Source organism: Platichthys flesus, chromosome 20 (genome assembly GCF_949316205.1).
Source record: "Platichthys flesus chromosome 20, fPlaFle2.1, whole genome shotgun sequence".
Classification (NCBI taxonomy): Eukaryota; Metazoa; Chordata; class Actinopteri; order Pleuronectiformes; family Pleuronectidae; genus Platichthys; species Platichthys flesus.
In genome coordinates this window covers 17,228,855-17,242,162 of record NC_084964.1, presented here as the reverse complement: position 1 = coordinate 17,242,162, position 13,308 = coordinate 17,228,855, and positions in this window count along the sequence as shown.

Below are 13,308 nucleotides of genomic sequence, written 5' to 3'. Positions count from 1 at the left end.
TGAACCAATATGTCTGTGAGAGGCTCAAATCAACCGACACTGCTCCGTCATGTACTCAACTACAGTCGTTTCAATTGAATGTCTCTAGAACAGGGGCAAGAATGAATTATTGTGAGATATAAGAGGCCTCCTCACTTATTTAACTTTATTTACTACATTTCTTACAGACAGAATAAACTCTTTAACCTCGATTTAATCACCCTTATTATTCTGTGTTTTTTATTCTTCAGACTTTTCAAACTCTATTTTCCATTACTTTTTTACAACTGTTTTGACATGAATTGCCTGTTTTTTTTTTTTAATTAATTGTTACAAAAGCACATATAAAGTTGACACTATACTTTTAAAACCTATTTTTGTAAATACTGTTTCACAAACTGTATTAATGTGTAAGTTCTCACCGGGAGCTGGACCAGGAGGTCATTCACATTGTTAGCATGGGTTAGCTGTAGCCTAGCTTAACCCAGCAGCTAGGAACAGTTAGCATAGTTAGCTTCCCATCATGCTCCCACCTGTGTCTGGTGTGTTGAAGTCTTGTAAACGAGGCTAATTTCCTGCTTTCAGACTTTTACTATTTTTTAATTAAATTAATTGTTACCAAAGCACTTGGTCTGAATTTCATATCTGAAAGAAGCTATATATAAAGTTTACACCATATTTTTAAACCTATTTTTGTAAAAAATGTTTCACAAACTGTATTAATTGGGTAGATGTAAAATTTCACCGGGAGCTGGACCAGGAGGTCGTTCACATTATTAGCATTTGTTAGCTGTAGCCTAGCTTAACCCAGCAGCTAGGAGCAGTTAGCATAGCCTATCAGCTCCCACCTGTGACTGGTGTGTTGAAGTAAACAAGGCTAAATTCCTGCTTTCATACTTTATGCTAATCTTTGCTCAACAAAACACACACACACACACACACACACACACACACACACACACACACACACACACACACACTCAACTTGTTGTTATTAATATGATATGCTGAAAGTGCTCAACTTGGAAAGTATACTAATGAATGGAGTTCTGAACATGTTCTTCCTGTGTTTCTAATGGTAACACGTGTCTCATCCTTTAACAAGGCTGTGAATCAGTGTTACCTGATGGAACCCTCTCCTCACATTCTCCCCACTTTGTTTGCCCAAGGCCCCCGAGGTCCTAACACTTGACATCACAGCACATGGCAGCAAAGGATGAAAAGATAGCCCCTCAGCTTGGACTCCCTCCAGGGCTGAGCAGGAAACCACAGGAATGGTGTGCGGAGGTAAACGACCCTCGGTGTGTTTGTTTGTTTTATTTGTGGGAGAAAAAGTTGTGTGTTTATGGTTGCAGTGTCCAGGCTGGTGGGCAAATTAAGTTAGCCTTTACTAATCCCTGTCCCAAAACTGTAATGGGATTCCTCATTATTTAGTGAGCAGGGTAAACACATTTAATGAAAATAGTAAATATCCTGAAAAACACTCAAAGTGGTGCTTGAAGCAGTTTGACCCTTTTTCTCATAAGCTACTGTTCTGAAATGATGATGGATGAATTGAGTCTCTAAAAAGCTTTTCTCAGGATTATTCTAGCACCCAGTTCAGCTTCTTTATTGAGTATTCTGCTGGATGCTTCTGGAAACTGTGTCTGCTCGGAAAAATAGGAAACATCAGCCGGCAGACGTTGCCTCTGAGCATGAGCAGTAGATCCCTCACGGCTCCATTAGGTCGAGCTCTGAGTCCGGCCCGACGTTTGTTGAGTGCTTCAGAACGTTTGAGAAGAAAAAAAGTGACCTCAGTACAAAAGAATGCAATGTGGTCGGTTCTCCCTCCCCTACCATCCAAAAAAGCCTTCTCTCAACCCACTGTTTAGCAGAGGGAGTGTATACGGACGGAGACGTTTAAATGGCCACATAGCCGTCTGTGTCTCCCTCCTCACTCCTCTTCCTCCCTTATTTTCACCTCCTCTTTTCATGGGGAGGATGCGAGTAAAGTTGCCACGTTAAAGGCTTTCTCTCTTTCTCTTCCTTTTCTGTGATTGTTCTCACTTTGCAAAGAGGTTGATTTAAAAGACAAAGCTGCTGCTGGCAAACTCCTTTGTCGTTGTCACACACTTACACACACTCAAACACAAGTTATGATTGCTTCGTCTTTGTAGGTCACACCAACGTATGGCAGACGCTCTGCCTACTCTCAAGCTCTGTTGATATTTTCAGTCTCAGCAGAGGGTTTGGAAATACCAACTCATTCGGTCAAGTAAACAGATTCTGATCACACGTCCTGATAGCAGTGTTCGTTAACTTCCTTTTGCCTCGCCTTCCCTTTTTTTTCAGGGTTTGTGCATAATTATCCTGCCTGCAATAGTGAAAATGATCCTTGATTATCTTCCTCCTCGCCCGTTTAACCCCTTTACTTTGGGGTTTTACAGCAATTGGAACACAGGAAAGTTTAAAAGAAGAAAACATGTATTCTAACAGATATTTACTCATGCACAGTACAGTTGAATAAATCGTAATAAGGCCGTATTAAACTAATAAGAGACACACAGGATTTTCTGAATCTTACCATTTGAAATGTTCGCAACCTAAGGCCTCGAAAAGAACTGAATCTCATCCTAATTGCTTTTGTGGTGTTAATGTCTCTGATACTGTCATGTTGAGATTCTACCTTGGAGGCCTCAGGAGGAGAGGTTTCATGCCTGCTGAGGTGTCCTGGTGCCAGGCAGCCACATGTTCACAGCCCGCTGCTGCTGCTGGAGGAGGAGGAGGAGGAGTTTAGATTTATGCTTGCCTTCTGTGTCACCCTGAAAATGCAGGACTAACAGCTTTCAGATGTGTGTTGCAGAGGAAGTACGGAGGATGGTGGAGCTGGGATTAGAGGGAGTTGTGTGTTTGGATTGTGCTTCACAAAGTTAACTAATTATCTTTTTTAATGTAGGTATTTAAATATGTATGATTTATAGTGTGACCAGCAGAAGTACGGCAGCAGGGCAGCAGGGTCTGGTGTGCAGTGTGGCAGCTGTGATAAACCTTCAGACTTATATTGTATCATATAAAGTTTCTGTTTTCATTTCATTTTACACAGTTTTATTCATTCATGTGTCACGTTTGATTATTGATAGATTTAAATAACACTTAAGTGTTTGTTGAGACTACAGTTCCATTTCTTTGATGGCACAACAACTTTGTGCACAAGGTTCTACATAGAGAACAGAATAGAATAGAATAGAATAAATGCCCTAATGGCATTGTAAACCAAATTAGAGATGTTACTTGTGTATGTGTTTGTCCCATTTGCAGTAAACTTGTTAACTACATTCTTTAAAAATAAAAATAGGAAAGAATCTCCAGCAGAGCAGTATTTTAAATTGCTTTAGTCTTCATGTTAACGAGCAGGGATTCTGTTCTATATCTTTATAAAAAACAGTCAAGTAACACTGTGCTTTGCCCGGGTGTCTGTCAAAGTTAAGTGATGACTTGATGACAGCTCACATCATGCTTCTTCCCATTATTCTTCCCCCGGTGACAGTAAGGGCTTGGGCCATTCCCACTGAAGCCCTTTTCTGTCATTAAAACATCCCACTATAATTTTTTGCTGTGCTCTGTGCACCTGCAGGTGCGCTTCTGTTGCACGGACACCTGGATATTGCTGAAACCAGGGGAGCTAGATGATCTCCGTACAGGTTCGGCCATTTTTACTGTAGCGTGAGTCTGCAATTCTGCATTTAACTGCATCTGTTAAAATGTCAAATAAAGAGAAAAGAGTCTCTCCTTTGACCCCAAGGTTCGATTCCCAGGTAACAATTTCTAGTCACTCAGCCGTCCGTTAAAGGGGACATATTATGCCCATTTTACCGCAGTTGATATGGCTCATTGGGGTCTTAATGAAATGTCTGTAACATATTTTGGTCAAATTACCACAAGGATCATTTAAAACAGCACCATTTTTACCCTGTCTAAAACAGCCCACCTCAGATTGACCTGTTTCATTTGCTCTTATCCTACCAACATTGTTCTTCAACATAAACATGTCTTCAAATAAACTGCTCTGAAAATCATTGTCCTCTCAAGAAAGTCACAGATGAAAAGGGAGGACAGCGAGTGAATATCTCTCCCAGGCTTTTTGCATTGCACTATGTGACTTGAGTTCAATAAACTCTCATCCTAAAATACACGCAAAATTACAGGGTTATAGAGTGGAGGAGAAAAGGCCACTGGGCTGGGTTCTTGGCCCCACGCACAAGAAGTTTCTGCAGTTACTTTCCTGTGTCCTATTATTCCTGGTCTGCTGCCTGGATGAGACAAGAGAGAAAAAACTTTTGAGAGACCGAAGACGGGAGAGAAGGAGAGTGTCTGATGGGAGGTGAGACAGGGATAGACAGACAACGAGGAAGACAGAGAAAATCACAGGGAGAGGTGGAAGGGATGGGACAGAGCGGCTGTGTACTGCCTCCTTCAGTGTTTAAAAAACAAGCTTTGAATGACAGAGTAATGTAGAAAACTTGGGAGGTGTTCAAGTGCAGCCATTTTGTGAGAGCACTGGTTTCAATCCACACTAACATTTAAAAAGTGTACATAAAAACCCAGTTCGCATATCAAGCGCTTGTGTAGGAACAGTTCTTCACCAAAACCCAGGCAATAAACCAAACATGCTAAATAGTTCATTCTGACTCGTGGACGAGACATTCTGCACGAGAATCCATTCATATCAGAGGAATTTATATTATAAGTTGATTATTTGTCAGCTTGTTGGAAAGTAAAAAAATCGAGAAAGCTACCTGAGCTTATTAGCTGTGTCCGACAAACAGCTTTTACTTAAGGCGTCCCTGTCGGAGGTCGCAGGTCGCCAACATTACATTTATTTTTAGCTAAAATCACTTGAAGTTGGAAGTTGGAATCTGTGGCCCTCCTCTCGTAGTTGCTCTAGGTATTAGTCTGGATTTATCATCGATCACAGTGACTGGAAGTCCATTGACAGGCTGGAAATACGACAAACTAAACAGAAACTGTTATCATGTTCCTCACTCACACAAACATAGTTTTGTTCCATCCAGTGCTGGATGTTATCTATCGTTTTCCAAACACCGTATCCTCTGCAGGATTTCTCTTCCAGTCGAATTCTTTTTCTCGCGGCTGAGCCCTGATGTTTCCAAGAGTGACAAAGCCAGATGTTGTTGGACGCTGGTGCTGCAACCTGAGCGAACATTGTCCCTGCAGCAGACATCTGTGTGACACTCAGAGTAAAACAAGGGGCCTGTTGGAAATCTTCCTCAGTGAAAACTTAAGTGCAATATTCATCGTGTGCATTTCAGTTTTGTCAAAATTTGCATTTCCTGTTGTCACATCTGTTTTTATTGTATCATATAAAATGTATTTAGGAACCTGGGCCTCAGAAAAATCACAGACCAGCTTGTTGGTTTGGAGGAAAAGAGGCTTTTGCTCGAGTGTTTAATAGAGTAAGTCGAGATTCACAAGCAAGGGCCCTCACAGTCCACATTTAAAAGAGGCTCTTAGCTGCCTTCATTATTTACTAACTGTGAAGATCAAGGTTTTTCAGCACCACTTCGTGTTTTACAATAGCTATAGTGCTTCTGTTGTTTAACTAGGAGCCAGAAACCAGTTTGTGGCCCTTGCAAAATCTACAGTAACAGGGGTGATGGTCATAAAGGCCCCTACTGCGCTATAATAGGGCTTCATCTAATGTTCATTCAAAATTCATACTGAAAAATGTCCTCTCTTTTTTTGTACGGCTGTTCATATACTGTGTCTTTGATGCTTCATGATAAATATACATCCACTTTGCATAATGCATTGGCAATAGCCATTTTGTGCATTATTTTTAATAACAGGCAACATTAATCATTTCGGATTCTAAAGTTTGGTGTCACGGTATTCACTAAACCAGCAGTAGTGACCACAGCCATGTTTGTGTCTCCCTGATAAATACAAGTCTTATGTTTGCTCCCTAATTAACTCTCCTCCAGCTCCTGATGAAGGTGTCTTTCTACTTAATAGAATAAGCTCCAGTAGCTAAATGCTCGACTGAGTTCATCAACTTTGCGGTTTGGTTTATTGCCGAGGAAAGAAAAAGTACCTGCATCCTGCTGCTAAACACTAAAAGAGTGCTGAGCTAAAGAACTTCAGTTTGGAAACGAATGCATCACAACACTGAGCTGAGTGAGGTGATGGTTCTCTGTGGGTTCACTTCAAGCAACGTCTTTCACATGATATAATTATTTTGTGATTTGTTTAAAATCATGTCACCAGATATTTGCAGAATGTTGTGACACAGTGGTCAAGACAAATTAGGCTAAATATGAGTTCTTCTCTGCTTTCTCCTCACCTCACATAGTTATCAAATTTATATCTTGGGGTTTTCTTGTTAAAGACCAAACTGTTAAGCAGCAGAAAATAATCATGGAAGATAATGAAAATAATTGCTCGTTTCAACCCTTTTTTAATTGCCCATAAGAGTCAATTGACATCCATGGCCACAAACCAAAAGAGCAGCACTCTGACTAAATGACAAAAAATCTAACAAGAATAACGTTTAGAGTTTCTATACCTGAGCCAGAAGTACTGATTGTTGCCACCGGGCTTTAGGTGGTTATTCAGCAGTTTAAGCTAAGTGGGGATCACCTCTAGTTCAGAAACCTCTGGTGGGTGGGAGCGGGCTGCAGGTCCATATGTGGAGCACAGACAGCTGGTGACAAAGCTTTATGAGATGCTGACGTGACTGCATCCTCACGACCAGGTAGCTTCTGTCCCTACTTGTTGTTTAAGACCAACTCTGAGAGTATAAAGCAGCTCTCGTGTCCAGCACCTTCAGATTGTGTCCAAATCCAACCACGTTAGAAGCCCGAGGTACAAAGCAATCTGCAGACATCATTGTAAACTGTCCATGCCTCAGTGTTTCAGCTGCGTTTCAGACTTTGAGACTGACTCCTAAGAGGAAACACCATGACAGACGCAGAGAACAGAAGAGAACAGGTGTTCTGGAGCCAAACAGCAGCAAAAAGGCCTCCACGTCACAAGTTTGACTACAATAAGCACCGGCAGAGAGTTTAGGGCGAGTTGGGGAGTGGGCGGGAGATAGCTGGATGCTCAGCTCTTGATTGGACAGAACCAGTTGCCCATATTTAGATCAGCGTCCCTCCCTGGTCTGTGTTCAGCTGTGCTTTAGGAATGAGAGGCAAGATGTCTGGTTGCTCTCTCGCTCCACATCACATCATGGAAACTCACTGGGAGCTCGTTCACTGGCTCTGAGGCTCTGTCTTTTATTAGTGGAGGAGGAGAGCCATGGAAGTTTTGTTCCTTTCTTTCCTGGCTTTTCAGATTGTTGATGTAGACTCAAAGCAAATAAATGATCTGTAACACTTAAATTATCTGTTTGTCCCTTGTAGCCACGCAGAGTCAAATGATAAGATGAAGTCTGGGTTATTAGGGATTACCAGCTCTGATGTGTTTTTACAGGGATGAAAGACTCAACCCCCTCTCTCACCCCCATTTCCACTTTTACTTCCCAAAAATCACTGTGAAATAGAAAGAAGCATGTCAAAATTTAAATAAACAAACCAAGACCAGACGGGCCTGTCCGCGGCTCGTGCTTGCAGGCCGCCACTAGCCATTTGTCAAACCCCGACATTCTGTGTCATTGTGTTTGCTTCCCAAATTATCTGTCCACGTTTGCAAGCAAAGAATAAAAAAAAAAAAGAAGAAGAAGAAGAGGAGGAGGAGGAGGAGGAGGTGCTCTTCTGAGCCTTACATGAAGCATCAACTTTTCATTTCCCAGGCCTGCCACATCAACAAAGGGAGTGCACTTGGCCGAAGCGCAGAGGAGAGAGGAGGAACAAAAACAGCGTCGAGACGAAAAATGTAAGAATTGACCACAAGGGGGTTATGGGGGGGGATGGGAGCAGTTCAATCGGGTAAAACTGAGATTGTATGGTGAGGGTGGAGGAATATTTCACCCTGTGACACAATTCAGCCTACACATGGTCCTGGTGTCTGCTGGTGATGCTGCCACTGTTCCTGCACCAAGATGCAGACATAGAATTTATTTGATTCTAGATATTTGAAAATCTACATGAAATTAAAGAATCTGATGAGAAGAGCAGAGCTTCTTCCTGTATATCAAATGTGCTCTTGATGAAGGAAACATTTTTGTGAGGCAAGGTCTTCGCGGAATGACTCATCTCATCGCAGAGCACCAAATATCTGACTTCATGTGAAACAGATGGTCTCAGTTCAAACACTTTGTGTAGCTCAGGAAAGAATTGGGTTGTCCTATGATAGAATAAAATAATCTATATATTATGTGTTTGGTCCCAATCACACACGTGCCTGAAGTTGTGTCAGAACCACTTCAGTGTGCGACTGGCAGTTACCGAGGCGAGACTCTTCATTATCTTTAACGGTTATACTTAACCTGATAATGACAGTGGCCACCCACAGTTAGGACGCTTCCTGCCCCTTCCAGCCCCTCCGAGTCTAACGACTGCGCTCGAGCTGCAGGGCCACCTGGCTCATGGTTCGGCTCACTGACAGAATTAGCTTCAAGGATTATTCTTTAATCATATTTTCACGTGCATCATGTTTTCTTGATGTGGCATGTCGTTCTAATGCTGAAAGCCTGTTACCCCTGAGATAACGGAGGATGTAAACCTCTACTGAACTGGACTCTCTCTCTCCCTCTCTCGGCCCAGCGCCTCTCCCTCAACATGTCGAGACACTCAACAGTCTGCATTCCTACTTCCACTTTTTCCTGGAGCTCAGCCGTCGCTTAACAAGACACCGTTACAGAACAAAATCTGCTGATCCCATCATGTGCGACAGAAAATGTGTGATTTCATATCTAATGGCCGGTCCTGTCTGTTGGGATGAGGCTGTGTCCGCCTTTATTTGTTTGTGCTGCAGCAATTTTGCCGGAAAACAGACTTTGATTAAGTTCAGATTTGATTGTTGGTGCTTCATCTGTTTCTCTTTGTCGGCCACATATTCCTTCTCCACCTCTGCAACACATTTTGCCATCTCTCTCTCCCCTCTCTCTCTCTTTCCCTCTCTCTCCTTCTCTCTCTCACCCTCTCTCTCACTCTTCTTTAATTCTCCTGTCTCTACCTGCCTTTGCGCATTTCTGAAGTTCTTCCCCTCTCTTCAGTTCTTCCACCCCCCTGCCTCCCTCTCCTCCCTATTAAACACCCCTCATGCAGTGGGAGGGGGAGAAGCACCCAGTCTTAAAAGACTTGCCACCCCGGGGCGACATAAGAGTGTCAGGCTCCTCCTTCTCCCACGTCGGCTAAACCCAGCCCCAGCCCCACCCAGCTTCTCTCAGCTTTACCTATAGATATGTTTATCAACATTTGACTTTTGTCACTCAAATTCACAGAGGTTGTTTATGCAAAGTAGATGCAGGGTTGGCTGGTTTCTCCTTCTCCTTCACAGCAGTAAAGTTTGAGAAAAGATTACAGCTGTGTGACACTCCTCCCTCTTCCAAGCAGGATTGCCTTTGTTCCACATTTTCCAAACTTTTTTTATTGTTCTATATTCTTGAAATCTGATATCCCAGCTTGAGGGAAGACTCTAAGTTGTGTGCATCCCCCACAAACACAGGTAACATCTCTGAGTGTCTGTGTGTGTGTTTGTTAGGAAGCTGGAAAGAAACATATGAAAGTTACAGAGAATCGTTTGGATAGGGGTGGGGGGGTTGGGGGGGGACATCTTTTTGTTCTGTCTCTGCACATGAGTTCAATTCTTACAGCATCTGGAATCACTCAAAGCTGCAGTGCTGGCTGCATCACGTTCAGCTCTGCTCTGTGACTTCAGCTTCTCAACCAAAACCTTGAGGAGGAAAAATGAAAACACTCCTGAAACAGTCAATGTGGAGGGTAAAAGGTTTTTTGGTTACTTACAAAAATAAAGTATATATAGGTCTGGATATGCTCACAACTGTGCAGTGATTAATCCCAACTATCCCAACACATACAATTCACTGACAGGATTGTGTCACTCTGTCTTTACTTATTAATGAACTGAAGTTAAAAACAGACCCAATCAAACTATGCCGCGCAAATGTGTTTGTGTGAATAGCCAGTAATTTGAACAACCTAAAAAAAGGTGAAGTTTAAATATCACGGTGGATGTTTTTGTCCATGACCAAGACTGATAAGAACCAATCAGGAAGGAAAGGAGAGAGATTGCGTCATCGTTTCCAAACGATACAGCTTTTCCCTCAGATGGTTTCTGTCCTTTCACTGAGTTCTATCACACTGATGTTTGTTCAAATGTTAATTGTACCGTTTGAATTAATCGCTTGATGCTTCAAGAAACATCATGATTGACAGCTGAGGCTGACCAGTGATTGGTCGAGCAAATGTATAGGTGGGATCTCAACATCGTGTCTTAACACAACGATCACCACTGCGCAGACTCTGGCTTCAAATGATGAGGAAAGCACAAGATGGTGGCATTTGTGTTCATCAGCTTCATTTCAGTACCAAGGGAGAAGTGGAGATGCATCATGTGAGTGTGAGTGTGAGTGTGAGTGTGAGTGTGAGTGTGAGAGAGAGAGAGAGAGAGAGAGAGAGAGAGAGAGAGAGAGAGAGAGAGAGAGAGAGAGAGAGAGAGAGAGAGAGAGAGAGAGAGAGAGAGAGAGAGAGAGAGAGAGAGAGAGAGAGAGAGAGAGAGAGAGAGAGAGAGAGAGAGAGAGAGAGAGAGAGAGAGACCTGCAGTCTCTGTTTATTGCTTCAGTACCTTTAAGGCAGTGCAAGCCATAACAAGTAGGCTCCCTCCTCACCTGTCACCTGTAGCCATGAATACTTCACCCACTCACACTCTGCTCAGTTACAGATGCACAGGCGGCTTTGTTTCTTCCGAAGTGGATTCTTGACAATTTAAGGTCAAGCTGAAATGATCAGTTAGTTAATCATTTTGGATCGACCCGTCTCTCATCGTCCAATTAATAACATTAATTGGTCTCACTGGGACAGTAACACGCAGCCAGCTGGAAGACCAGACATTTGAGTTCAGAGGATGAATAATCGGCCATCTCTCCTCTTTCACGTTCTATGTGCAGTAGAGAGGAAAGTGTTTTTATATATAAATGTTCATAAACCTTAGAAAAGGGTAAAGCAGAATAGGATAATCTGTAAACCTTATATTTGACACCTGGAAACCTTCCATGTTGTCTCAAGTGAAAGGTCATTTCGCCAACGTCTCAGCGCTGAACACAACACATGTAGGTACGACCCCTCTGAGATCATCGCCCTGTGAGGCCTTGTCCTGAGACCTGGGGCCAGAGAGCAGAGGCCCACAGGAAAACAGCATCAGCCAATGGGAGAGCAGAATGGACACTTGGGATTTCACAGGAGATCAGGACCAAGGATTTTACATCAGTGGGCTGGAGACTGGAGCTCAGGGGGCAACAGAACAGATCCCCCCCGAAAGAGCAGTGTCTGTTTGTTAGTTGTGTTAAAGTAGCTAAAGTGGATAATCCAAGGAAGGTGCAGTGTCTCATGTTCAACAGTGAGGTTTAGCTGCAGCACTTTGACATTGCGCTCACAAAGTGCATGTGGGTTTGCCACGTTGTGTCCAAGCGCTTCTCATATCTGTGCAAAGAGGAAAAGTAAACAGTTAGTGTGTGAAGATCGAGACTCAAGCATGTGTCAGCAAACTGTGAAACACTGCAACATGTGGACAAAGCAGTGAAACTGGGCTCGAGGAGATATAAGCTAAAAAACAGAAATTACTCTAAATTCAAATTTTTTTCTTCAGTTGAAAGTTTCTTCCAACAAGTTGAATTCCTTCATGTTTTGAGCTCATCCCTTGTTTTTAAATCTTAAATCTGTGCAGCCCCATTCTCCCAGAGATGTTTTAACAATCTGTAAAGCATTTAACACCAGTCTCGGGTCGGGAAAAAGGAGAAGAAAGAAAAACGCCACGTAAAGAACAACGGTATTCTGTCTGTATCTGAGCCATGTGTTGAGGAGTCATCTCCCTGTGAGCGTTGGCCTGGAGCTGCACCCTCAGAAGAGCCCCCTCTAGCGCTCAACGTCCCTGAGTTTGGCTCACCCCTATCTTCACTGGCTCGCCATGTAAACACACCAAGGCAGAGAGAGCGGCGATGACGAATGCGGATGCGTCGCCCGTGATGAGGATTACTCAGTGGAAGGGTGGGCTTATTCCATCGGGAAAACGTGGAGGGGGGAGGCGGGTGGGAGAAGGTGAAATGTGAGCCTCTGGATCATGTCTGAAGCTGGAAGGAGGAGCTGCACTCACATAGTGCAGATGGGTGTGAAAAGGAAAGAGATTAACTCTTTCATTCGGGTTATTATTGGTTAAATGTGGGTTTCATCCTTTTTTTAATATGCGAGGTAAATGAAAAGAACAATTATTTCAGTATTCTTCTTTTCCCTGTCACAGGATGAAAGCTTCTGTGAAACACTGTGAACTCTGATGATCAAACAATAGAGTGTTGTAGCTTTGTGGTTCAACGGGTGGTGATTACTTTTGTTTTCTCCGTAACAACGTGTGTCTCCCTTTAGATTCAGCTGCAGCGCTTTAAATAAATGTAAAGAATGACGATGTGAAAACAACGTGTCACTTTAAAAGGGTAGAATTATCACCTGCAGCTTCACAGTGAGCTTCTGCCACAGGCTCCTCATAAACATGGACGACGTGACGACTCCCTGAAAGCTCCTCCTCCTCCATGTTAATGGATGGGGCACATGGTCTAGACTAAAAAGGTCAAATTAAACAACAAATAAATTTTTCTCAGAGATTGTTTCTGTCATTTTTAATAGTTCATATGTTTGCTTTTAATTATTTATTTGGTGCTATAAAAACAGGATGAAACTTTATGATCTACAGCTGAAACTGACTTAAGATTGGTTTAATTATTTATATAAAGTCTGGTATTTCACCTCATCGTGTTTGCTTGTTCCTCCTAGCCTTGTTTTTTGGTACAGAAGATAGCTGTTTTTACAATGTAATACATATACAATGTAATAAATAATAAACTCTAAAAACAAATAATTAAGACTCAATTGACAAGCTGGGAAATTGAATATTTCCTATTGTAGCTTGAAATAGTGAATCTCACTAAAAAGTGCATATGTGTCTCTTGTTTTTCTGCCAATAGACTAATCAGCTCATTGTTTCCGCTCAGTCCAAATCCTCATTTATGCATATTTAACAACAACATGACTGACTGTATTGTAGAGCAGAGAATAAAGATCTAACCTACGCACAGTGTACAACCGCTGTCTGAAAGACTGTCAAAAGAAGAGCAGAGAATCAGGGAAGCTGCAATTTTCCTTCGATTTTCCACCTAGCTCA